This window comes from Rosa chinensis, chromosome 4 (assembly GCF_002994745.2).
Source record: "Rosa chinensis cultivar Old Blush chromosome 4, RchiOBHm-V2, whole genome shotgun sequence".
Taxonomy (NCBI): domain Eukaryota; kingdom Viridiplantae; phylum Streptophyta; class Magnoliopsida; order Rosales; family Rosaceae; genus Rosa; species Rosa chinensis.
This window is the reverse complement of record NC_037091.1, coordinates 56,402,748-56,415,449: the sequence shown is the minus strand read 5'-3', so window position 1 is coordinate 56,415,449 and position 12,702 is coordinate 56,402,748. Positions and strand designations below refer to the sequence as shown.

General features: G+C 36.2%; 1 long non-coding RNA gene across 2 annotated transcripts; it reads right to left on the bottom strand.

The window, feature by feature from the left end:
• Positions 1-834: 834 nt before the first annotated feature.
• Positions 835-3,214, bottom strand: LOC112195775. 2 transcript variants are annotated; one of them, XR_005810470.1, is made up of 4 exons: positions 2,968-3,214; positions 2,815-2,839; positions 2,693-2,743; positions 835-1,079 (listed from the first exon to the last, which is right to left on the bottom strand). It is a non-coding gene; the product is annotated as an uncharacterized LOC112195775 (long non-coding RNA). The 2 variants fall into 2 exon arrangements; XR_002934759.2 differs by lacking the exon at positions 835-1,079 and adding an exon at positions 1,629-1,836.
• Positions 3,215-12,702: the final 9,488 nt, after the last annotated feature.

The window sequence follows — 12,702 nt, the reverse complement described above, 5'->3', positions numbered from 1 at the left end:
ATGCATTTTATATCCCTCTGTACATATTGTTTCTAATCAGATTAAGCTCTAATATTGTCGTGTTGCTCTTATCAAAATTAGATTGTTGGTCTAAAATCAATTGTGATAATATAGGTTGCTTGATTTATGCTATACTTCCCCATGAAACTAGCAAGTTTATGACTGAGCCCGTAAGTGTTAAATGTGATGATTTGACTTTGGAGGTATGCAATCCTTATGTTTTTTTTTTCCTCTCTCTATGATGTCTATAATTCTCACCTTTTGAATGGATTATGTGATCAGTTTATTTTTTTAGATTGATTTGCCAAACGACCATGGTCACTCAATTCAACTTGGAACTATGATTTTTTTTTTGGGAGCTTCTGTATAATGAATTTGATTGTAGTGACACCTTCTAACTATGCTTTGTTTTTTGTTGCGAGGATGGTGTGTGTTCTGTGAGACGTTGTGAGAAATTCTAAAACTTTGATGGGCGATCTTAGACCTTCGTCGCTTGAGCCAAACGGTGCTGTTTTGGAGGAGAGGCTGACCTCATCTTCTTCGTCCGTCTTTTCAATTTCAACAAATCAGAGGGACGTTTCCGCCGAGTACTGGCGAAGAGCGGAGGAGGCGATGCAATGTGGCGACCCGGATGGGTATACCACAGTGCTGTAATAGTAAGCCAATAGGAGCTCAATACATCGTAGACCTACCAACTTAATATTACAAGGCCTTTTTGAAAATACAATTTTTAGAAAATAGGAGACCAAGAAAACTTTTAAGAAAGGACTTTAAATCAACAATCCAATACTCAAATTAACAAGTCTGGAAATGCTTAAAAATAAAGTGGGCAAGTGCATTGTGGCGCCTTGGGGCTTACATCATAACTGAAATGAAAGGAGTTCAACAATAACAATAAAACAAGGGGGTGAGGCGCGCTCCCAGGTAGGCGGACCTCACAGGGTTCAACATGGAATGAAAAACGAGTAAATCGATGGAATACCAAAAGGGAAGAACTTCAAGCAACAGGAACGGCAACACACGAACTCGGCCAACGACCAACTTCTAATCCAAATCATCCGGAATGACCTCGTTGTAACCTGAAATGTAGGGGTGAGCATTTCGTCCTCGCTAGCCCAATAGGGGCCGACCCAACCTTAGTTAGGTTTGAAAACTATAAGTAAAACATAGCTACTACAATATAGGTTGCGCGCATTTGTAAAATCAAGTAAACAAATGCAAGCAAAAACAATCATAGTTGTTTCGTTTCAGGAAATCATATGCAGCATGCTTCACACAACTTGGAGCTCCGAGATACTTACCTGCCGGCTAAACTAAATAAATCGGTGACTGACCTGGTTCGTCATCCTTCGAGAACCGGCCAACTACTCTATAGTCTTTAGGGCTACAAGTAGCGAAAGTGTCCATTTCCCGGCTCTGAGTCTCCTATGATTGGTTCACTGTCTGTACTCACCTTTCCTCGACAAACATAGGAGCACAGTCCCCTCCGGAGGTTCACGGTTATCGACACCGTGGGATCCCTAGGAATCTACGCGTCTAGGTCCCATTCACTTTCAGGTCACAAACACAAACATACAAAGGGTACAGTATCTCAACATGCAAGTCTAGCCTCAGTTTTCGCAATCAACAATTATCAGTTCTGAAAACACATGTATCACGAGGCATCGACTAATGAACAACCAAAAATACTTGCAGGCAACATAATATTATACTAGAGCATTTCACATATACCGAAAAACCTCTAATAAGGAAGGGACAGCTCACTCTACCTGGAAAATGCTGGCGTACTCCACACTCTGATGCTTTCCGCTTAAGCTTCCTTAACGATCGTGTTTCCTGAACCATTACTTAATTTGTAAGTAATTATCCAGGTAAACATCATGATCAACCTTAAGTAACCGCGTACACTAAATCCTTTTTATTTCAATGAGACCATTAATTATTTCTTTCAACCTGTACCAATTTGGGAAACTAACTTCTTTCCTAATAAGGAAAACGTCCTTATCGCTCCGCTAAACTTTCGCCAATCCGAGCGACCAAAGTCGAGTCGATCCTCATGTTTTACATGGTCGGTCAACCATGGTCAACTCTCAAAGTTGACTTTTGACTTTGACTTCTGACTTTTGACCAAGTATTCCTTTATTTACCATTATTTATTATTTATTAAAAATAAATAAGTAAATAATTCTTATTTATTAAAAACAAATAAGTAAATAATTATAAATAAAGTTTTACTTTTATTTTTACCCATCTACTTCTCCTTTTTCACCTTTTCACTTTTACCATGACTTTTACCTCCACACTTTCACTTTTACCTTTTACCTCCTTTTTACCGAATTTACCTTTACTTTCACCTTCTTCACTTTTTACCACTTTACCACAGTAAAACCTCATTTAATCCAACTTTTACAATTTTCTTTATTTTCCTTTTCTTCCAAAAACAAATCCATTTCTTTTCTTCTTCCTTTTCTTTTTCTTTTGGCCAAAACTACACAACAATAATCACCAAATCTTCACCCACAAAATTCCAACACTATGAAAATTATGCTAATAAAATCCTACTAATTAAACCATCCTCAAATCTCTATTTTTCACAATTTTTCCAACAACAACAACAACAACAACATCTATTTCCAAAATCAACCAAATAAATTCCAAAAATTCTAGGGTTTGTCCAAAACCCATTCCTTACCCTTTCTTCTTCAAAAATCACGTCCTATTCCTTCTCCTTGGCCTTCTTCACCTACAAATCCGTCCAACATCAACATCTCAACCAAAAAACTCGAAAACAAGGTTGCATGGATAGATCCTTACCAAAAATCCTTGCCAAACCCATAGCCTAGCTTCATGGTTTAAGGAGAAACCGGATTCATGCAAACAAAATCACAAATCCAAATCAAAAACTTAGATTTAGGAAGAAATAGATGTAGATCGGATGAATAGAGGCTAGATTAGGAGGGGTATTACCTTGATTTAAGCTTGGAAAGAAGAAATCACAAAAAGCCCCAATTTAGCTTCGGGTTCTAGGGTTTTTGGAGGGTTGGATGGCCAAATTTCTTGGTTTTGGTTGGAGAAATGGAAAGAGGGAAGGAAGAGAAGAAAATCTGGAAATTTTGGTGAGGATTGGGATTCCGGCGACGGCGGAGACCGGCTGCGGCGGCGATTTCCGGCGACTTCCGGAGAGAGAAGGAAACGGATGAGAGAGAGGGAGAAGTGAGAAAATGAGGAAGAGGCTAGGATTTTTGAGGGAATGTGTTCCTTAAATACCTCTCCCAAATTTAATTGTGAAAAGTCAAATCTGCCCCTCTTTTTGGGCCAATGGGCTTGGGCTGCTCCTATTTCACTTTCCTCTTGATTTTCCTTGAGCCCACTCCGAAAATTACCTCTTCAAACATCCTTATTTCTCCGATACTTCACCGAATCCTTTCGGAAAAATTTTCCAGGCTTGTCCTAAGCCTCAATATTTTAAAAATACTTTTCTAGACCCAAATTGGATTTCTCCAAATTTCTTAATCCTTTAAATGGCTTCAAAGTCTTAACCTAAGCACAAATACTTTTGTACCTCACAAATACGTAATTTCATACGTTAAACGACAAATTAAAATAAACAATAATAAAAAAAAAAATACGGGGGTCTACATGCAAGGGGTTATAGCTCAAATCCAGCCTACTCACGTCTCCGAGCGGAGAAGGAAAGCCGTCATTGATTGCGTCCAGAGGATCATTGGAGCTTATATTGGTTGTGAGGTCAGCATTCATGCCTATACATACCATTCCCCTATATCTGAATTTAAACTTGAATTTAGTGAAAAGCCCTATGTTTTTATGTGAATTGAAGAACTCAGTTTTTGTGTGATGATGAAAATGTGCTTGAATTTTGGCTATAAGTATAGCTTTTTCGCTCCAGAAAGCTTGGACTTTGATTTTGAGTATGTAGCTATCCAGTTGTATGAATTGCAATCAGTTTGCAGCTCATGAGTACATGTAGTTACGTTTTACTTTGAATTGATAGAGTAACTGTGTGATTACTCAACCAACTTAGGGAGTAATCTGTTTAAGAGATTAGTGTGCTTGTAGGTTTGTTCTTGTTCCACATTATGGTTTTTGATTGCAAATTCTGAGATGTCAGAGTTAAGAAAGCAAAGGGGTGGTAACTAGGTGGGGGATATTGATTTCATGTTGGGCTTTGTTTTAGGTGTTCCCGTTTGGATCAGTACCTCTGAAGACGTATCTGCCAAATGGAGATATTGATCTGACTGCTTTTGGTGGTCTAAATATTGAGGAGTCATTGGCCAATGATGTCTGTGCTATTCTTGAAAGGGAAGATCACAATATGGCTGTTGAGTTTATGGTGAAGGACGTGTAGTTAATTCGGGCAAAGGTTTGTAGGTTTTACCCTGTATCATATGAGATATGATTGGTTGAACCTTTATATTCATTACCTAGACCCTCTTACAACCAAACACTCAGTTGACAAAACAAGCTACTTCTCTTCTCTTTCCATTCCGCTCCTACTCTTCTCTTAAGCTCAGAAACACTTCAATATGCTTACTTCACTTTCATCTAAGGTCGAAAATCAGTAGCTACTTTATCTCTATGCCTTGCTTCTCATCATGTTAGGAGGTATGAAGCTATGCATTGTTAAAATCACCTTCTGCACTTTTCCAATTTTTGAATCTCCAGGTGTCATATAAACCTCTTCTAATTTACGTATTACACTATGATAGAAAAAATGGGGGACTCTGAGATTTCAAACCAGTAACCTCTCTATTTTGATCAGTATCAGAAACTTTCTTTTGGTAAGAACACCTACTTTCTGTTAAATCTCTATTCTTAAATCTATTCAAGGTTGTTGTGGAATGCACTTTTGATTATTATCTAGCTATGGTGACTCCATTAGGATGATTAGGACTGGAAAGGGTCAAGTTCAATTACTGCACACCATGTGTTTGAAGTTATGCCTCAAAGACTACTCCCAAGCTGAACCAGTGGGCTATTCCATGATTTTCAAAAAACCTATACTCCTTATTTCACTCTTAGTATTTGACAGCTTAAAATAGACTCTTCAATGATCATTTTAAACTTGGTTTCATGAAAAACAGAGTTAAAATGAGATACTTATGCTATTTTGAAGTTACTGTACTGTTTCAGGATTTCTGTAGAATTTCTGAACCAGTGGGCTATTCCATGATTTTCAAAAAACCTATACTCCTTATTTCACTCTTAGTATTTGACAGCTTAAAATAGACTCTTCAATGATCATTTTGAACTTGGTTTCATGAAAAATGGAGTTAAAATAAGATACTTATGCTATTTTGAACTTACTGCACTGTTTTAGGATTTCTGCAAAATTCAGCAATATTCCTGTCATTTCAGACTCTTATTTGACCATTCATTTGAACTGCGAATAACATGAAATTTTGTAAAATAGTAGCTTTGCATGTCTACTTTAAATCTGGAGAGTTGTGATTAAAATCATTGAAAGAATGATTGTTGGTGAATTTTTCTTTCTTGTTACCAGTTTTCTGAGAAATTTTCAACTTGCAGCATTTGGTACAAGATTAATGATTTGAGAAACTTTTACTCTCTTGTCAGTCCTCAATCTTTAGTATGTTGGACTAAACATGCAAAGCATTCCTTGAGTCTTAAATTTCAGTTCAAAAGGTTTCATCCATGTTCAAAAGTAACTATAAAGCTCTGTTTTCTGTGTATTCTAATCAGTGTCTTCTTTTTAAAATAAGTCTATAAAAGTGTGGCTTCATCTTAATGGAGAAACAACATTGAGACCGATGATGGTTTACATGTTCATAATAGGGTCAAGGGCTTAAGTAGACTGAAGATTGGTCTTTTGGTACTTACTAGGAGTTACACATCAAGGATTCCAGGTAGGGGGTCTTCACTAGTTAGAGCTTTTCTAAAAAATATTTCTATGTTTTTATGCATACACATTGCATTGTTGTTAAGTGGTGACCGGAGAGTGAAGGGAGCAAAACGACTACCTTGGGTTTCGATCCCCTAAACCTCCGGAGGGGCTATACGGACTGGAGGACGTCTAACATCCTTTGAGGTGTGGCGTCACTCCTAGGTGATATGGCATAAACGGCCACTCTCGCTACTTCTTGCTGGCTATTTGTGTACTCACATTCGCAAGTAAGTGATTGGCATTAAGAACGGTCATCGGTTTTTAGGAAAGTGGGTACCCCATTATGCATATGTATCCTTCTATTTCCTATTTTTAAGTTTCTGTCTACTCTTCCTGAGCTTATTACTTCAGTTGGATAAATCCTAATTGCTGTTATCATTGCTTGAATTTTTTTCACCAATTGTAGTCTGAAGCCTCAGATTTCAAACCTCTTTGTAGTCTATTTAGTTTGACTATCTCGAGTTTATTTAACATCAAATTTCACTTGAGTTTATGTAGTTTTTTCATCACCAAAGGTTGAGATACATTGATTCCAAATATCGGGTTTTGCAGCTGCCCAAAAGAAAAAAAGAAAAAAAAACTTAGTTAGTCATCAAACTTCACTTGATTAGTTTTGTTATCTTTAGCCTTGCTCATCTTAAGAAGTTTGAGTATTACTTTGTCAACACTTAAGCTTCGTAAGATTCGCGGCGATGTGACGTCAACCCTTTCGGGGCGTTACAGTAGCACAATCATGTCCATTAAAAATTTCTGTTTCACCGCTAATATGTCCTTTAATTTGCTTTTCCTAAAACCTTTAGGAAATGCACGTGTGTTTATGAGAACATTCTTTGTTTCTATTCAGATTCACTCAATTTTAGTTGTCCTCAGTAAAGTTTGTTGTGTTTTCTGGTGGCAGGTTAAGCTTTTAAAGTGCCTTGTGCAAAATATTGTGGTTGATATATCCTTCAATCAGTTAGGAGGGCTATGTACATTATGCTTTCTTGAGCAGGTAGTCTTCCACTAAAGCTGAGTTTTATTAGTCCAGTTTTGCTACATATGATTGAATGAGTCACCAGAATTGGTTCATGTAAAGGATGCTTTCCTAGGAAGCTCTGGTTTATCAGATGCAACTATTATTATTATTATTATTATTATTATTATTATTATTTTTTTTTTTTTTTTTTTTTCAAGTCTATTATAGCAAGTATAAATATAGACTTTGGTGCTCTTTGCTCGTTTGTGATTTTGGATTTTTTTTTTCTTGATCATCTTCCTGGTACTGTTACCATATAGCTTGATCGCCTCATAGGCAAAGATCATCTCTTTAAACGTAGTATCATACTGATTAAGGCTTGGTGATATAAAATTACCTATTTTTGAGCATTTTTCATGCTCTCCAATGTCTCAATTTTTATGAAAATGATCCAAACTCTTTTGCTCTACAATCCAAATTAAATAGCCTAAGTTTGTCAGATCCTTAAATCTATCAAAATGTGATCTTTTGCTCTCTCTGTTGAATCATGACTTCTTTCTTTTGGGGTCTTATTCTGATAAATATTCTTGGTTCTGCTTCTTTTGCTACTTAGTTATTGGTTGCCACTATTATCATCAATTTTGTCAAGGAACAAGAAGGTGCGTAGTTGTAGACCTGACTTGCATTCTAAGTTCTAATGTAACCTTCTATTTATTTAAATGAATGGTTACATAATGGGAAAATTGGCACATCTCTCTTTACTTTTGCAATTTTAGTTATATTGTGATATTTTGGGACTTCTGGTTTTACTGCTTCCTTTATCAAGTGTTGAAAAAATCGAATATACTTGACATGATTGGCTTCGTAGACCCTGCTCAGATTGGTGTCATTGGCTGTGGAAATCCAACTAAATGAGCTTGTTCTTTGTCAGCTTCTTATTAAAGAGCGAAGCCTAGTTAGATTTTTTGGGTGCCCTATAACTCAGGGTATGAAAGCTTGATTCATGCATATATTTTGTTGGCTGCCTAGATTAATAGATATGGGCCATTTTGAACTGATGCTCATGAATAGGTTTGTGTACATGAGACAATGGTGGATTCATGAAAATTGCAATGAATGATTTTGGATGTGGATATTATGGTTTCATCAATGGGAAATTTTAATTTCTAAAATGCATGCACACCAATTGTAACAGGGGACTAGTAATATGTGTTATCTCAAATTGCAAGCTACAACAAAAGCACACCAAAATGTGTGGTTGCAGCTGCACAAAAACAACACAAAAATCAATTAGAAGTCTATTGTCTTTTTGGCATTGGGACAACATAAAATTGTAGTATAAAAGGCAAAACAACAACATATATAAGTTAGATGAAAGTGTTGGCTAAAGCGTATAACAACAACAAATAAGTGTGATTGGATTTGATCACAGACAAAATAAAACACGTACTATTAGTGGTCCTTTTTTATATTCAGACCACAAATATTTGCCGTCCTAATAACCTCAAACGACAGTAAATTGTCCTTGTAATGAGACTGACATAACAGAAAGAATATGATATCTATTGTCTAAACCATTTCCCAACATCACATACGTATAATTTCAAAACCTTTCACACAACACTTAAATGTCATATAAACCTACCCTAGAATGACACTAAATTATTCTCTGATGTGCTTCACGACCACAGATAATTGTCGTTTAAAGTCAATTAGCACAACATTTAATTGTTGTTGTATGACAGAAGACACTTCATACGAGTCTTCATATTTCTTACTTAAGGACATTTAGACCACACAATTAACCAGAAATATGTCTTGCAAATACGCTTCACACAATAATATTTAAAAAAGACTGTGGTTGTTTTGTTTATCAGACAATACAAAATTGTTGTTTGAATGCTTTTAAAGATACAGATCACAATTTTTCCAAAATGAAAAACTCATCAGACAACACCCCTTTTGAACACTTCTGTCATCTGATACCCCTAAGACACGACACCGTACTAGACGACACATTTTGGTTCGTTCACACGACAGAACTGTTTTGTCGTCTGAAGGCCTTTTTGGCATAGTGTGGCTCCATAGGAAGCTTCAATGATTTTTTCCTGCTTCTGAATGGCTTCGAAGATCTCAATTTTCACCAAAACTTTAATGGATCTGCAAACAAACACGTTGATATTATATTTTTCTTTCCTTGCAAACAGCATCTTCACCATATTAGATATTGACATACCGATTTTTCAACTACTTCAACCATAGAAAATAGAACAATATGACAGACCAGAAAAATATGTACACAAAACCATTACATATTGTCAAAGGAAAATTTGTAATACTAGGATACAATATCAGGTGAATCGATGAGATTAAGGTGATGTCTTCAGAGGGTGAGAAGCATAAGGATTTTGAAGAAATACATTGGCTTGTGTTATATATCAAATGAAAATCTTAGAATGTGGCAGCAAAAGAGAAAATAGGAAAGAGAATTGGATTTTGATCATGTAAGAATAAAGAACAATAGCTTTAGCTTGGTTTTACTTTCGGTGCAATAGTGGTCATATACATTCTCCTTTGACAGGAATTTTCATGCTACAACTATGTTGGGATTCATATGGGAATGACTATGATATAATCATTGTCATACAACTGATCGACCATCCTCGAGATGGCAAGGTCATCAGAAAATTAAGGTCCTTAATTTGGTTTTTAAATTTATACATTGAAATTATATAGACACATTTAAATCCTAACCTGTGTAGAATTGAATGCTATGATAGATTTTGTCATTCGATCAGAGGATGAGTATCAAAAAATATTATAAACAGGGGAATGTTTATAAATTCTTGCTTTATTCATTGCCAGACATTGGCTGAGACATGACATTCACCCAATTCTCCACGGATAGGCAATAACGTCAGGAAAGTTTTACCATCTTCAATTTCTATGTGATTGCTGGATATAGATAGAGCTTCCCAAAACGAATTAAAGAAATAAGATCGAAGCGGCAGAAGAGACAAAAGCGTCACAGCAGAACAGTATAAAAACCCCATGTTTATCTGTTTTGAGGGCAAATTCGGAAAGGAAAAAAAACTGCATCACTGTTCATTGAACAGTGACAATCCCATTTTACTTTTGTATATACTAGAATTATATACTGTCAATAAAAAAAAAAATGAATTAGTTTTGCCATTTACATAAAAAGACATGTTTGCCCCCTTTTTTTTTCCCCTCCAAGTGCTTGCCAGGTCAGCTTTTTAACATAACCATCACAGAAATTTGACGGAGGTATGTCGTTGATAGCAATATAAGACTCCAGGTATTATATTAATAGCTTTGTGAGTCTGGGTATCAAACTGGTTGGTGCACAAGAGTTGAGGGACTGTTGGTGCATTTTTCTCGTTTTCTTTATTAATAGTCTTTATGAAATTATGACTATAGATTTTTGTTTATGATCCCAAAGTTTTCATTCATGTTAGTTCAATACTTCATAAAATGTGGCCATCAGATTTGTACCCTGCTTCATAATTCTTGAGAGCGTATCTAATTGGCGGACCACTTTAGTTATAACTCAAGGATGCAGCTAGAATCTGGCTACGTACTCTTTCTAAATTCCAATCTATAACTAGATTGGTCGTTATCATCGTTTATACTAAAAAATAAGTTAGTTTGTGCACTATTCGGGTATACTTTAGTATACTAGCACAAGATTGGATTTTAGGTTGCGTTTGGGAGAGCTTTTCAGCTCCTATGCTTATAAGCAAAGCTGAATTTGGTGTTTGGTAAACTCTCTAACAGCTTGCTTCTATTGGAAGCCGTGGCTTTTTGAGAGGAAAAGCGGAAGCAGCCTCCTGCCTGCTTCTGGCTTCCAAAAGTCGTGCTGCCACTATAGCGCGAATTAATTAACTTTTCGAAATACCAATGGGTACCCTCATGAATTTGGTGTAATTATACAACCCAACCTCCACCCTTACCGAAGAGACGCCTCTTCTCTTCCTCAACTCTTTGTCTTCTCCGTCAGCTCTTTCTCTCGATGCTCTTAAGACGTCGTTCCTCCATCTTCGCTCTCCCCAGCGGACACCTCGAGTTCTGTAAGAGGTTTTGTTCGTGTTTTTGATTTCATGGGTTTTATTTCATTTCTCTCTGTCCCGAAAACCTGAAATTTTAGGTGGATTGGATTCAATAAAATTTTGGGTTTTGTTTTGTGATGAGAATAGATGAACAAGTGGGATTTGATGAGATGGAAGCTGGAGCCTTTTGTAGCTTTATCTTGTCAAATGTTTTTTTATTTTATAGATTTATGATTGCTGATGGTTCATATGATCATATCCATTTTCTTGTCTGCAAGTTTTATCTAGAATACCCAATTTCCAGTTTCCACACTTCCACTCAAGATCAAGACTTTATAGCTAGATTTGTTGGGTTTGCGATTCTATGTGAGTTGCAAGCTTTGTTTTCGCAGAGTTGAATTCTGGAATTGTATGTTGAAATCTTGCTTAAAGTTTACATCAAATGGATATGTTTTTAGAATAAAAAATCACTATGTTCCATCATAGTTAGCAACTTGTGTATGATCCATTAAAGTTTAGATCAAGTGGATAAGTTTTCATAATCAAAAATCATCTATGATCCATCAAAGTTAGCAACTTGTACGTGTGTGATTTTCTTGCTTGGATTGTCCATGAACTTTGTTGGGTTTTCAATTCCATGTGAATTTTAGGCTTTGATTTTGCGTAATTGAATTTATGAACTTATGTTGGGAAAAGTTTAGCAACTTGATATTGAATGTCTATTGTTTTGTTTGGCATTTTGGTGGTTGGTAAGGTTCATGTGGTCCAGAGACTTGTATATGTTGGTATTGAGTCGAAAATGAGCACTTTATGATAGAACTGTGGAAGTTAAGAATCATTAGTAAGTCATGATGCATTTTGTATTTGAAGTCATATTGTGGAATAACATTGAGCAAGCAACTATATTAGGTGTATATCCAAATGGCCCTAATTTGAATAGGAGCAAAGTAGCTTCATCCAGTGCATATGATTCTGTAGTTTCTCATGATGTCAAACATATATGTCCAATGTGGGGCACTTGGTTCATCACTCAAATTTGGTGCAAAAGTTCGCGTTATAAGTGATAGCCCATCTGCTGTATTGTCACTTTCCAGCATTCTCTGGTGGACTCCTACCTATGCAGTCTCTCGTGATTCTCATCCTTTAACGGTTTATGTGGCTACTTTTATAAGATGTGTTTTAATTCTCTCATTTTTATGTATATGATATGATAGCCACAACTCATTTTTACTATGTCATTTATACGTGATATATATGCTATAGTTGCTAGTGGAAGGATTTGGAAAAAACAGGGAGTGAGGATGATGGGCTTTTGGATCTCAGTTAAGATGATTTTTTTCTAAGTGGAAGCTCTAGTGATGAAGCAAATGCAGATGATGAATGAACAGATAAGAGTACAAGGGAATAGGCTTCCAGTGCTTCTGAGAAAGCAGCATCTGGCATGTCTAGTGACGAGAGATCAGAGACAGATTTCAGCTAGAGCTCTGATGCCTGCCCCTCAGCATCAAGTAGTTCTTGCTCAAGTTCAGTATCTGCTTAATCAAGATTTATTCCTTCATTAAGCAAAAGTTCACCAAAACATGCTGAAATGTCTACATCCAGCAATACATCAAGTAGCAGAAGTGAAATAAAGCTAGATGATATTAATTTTGCCAATTTTGAGCTTTGTTTCCAAAGAGGGAAACCAATGTTACTGGACTCGTGATGATCTTTTATTTTATAGTTTTTAGTTTTGATCCTTGGTTTGAGCTTGA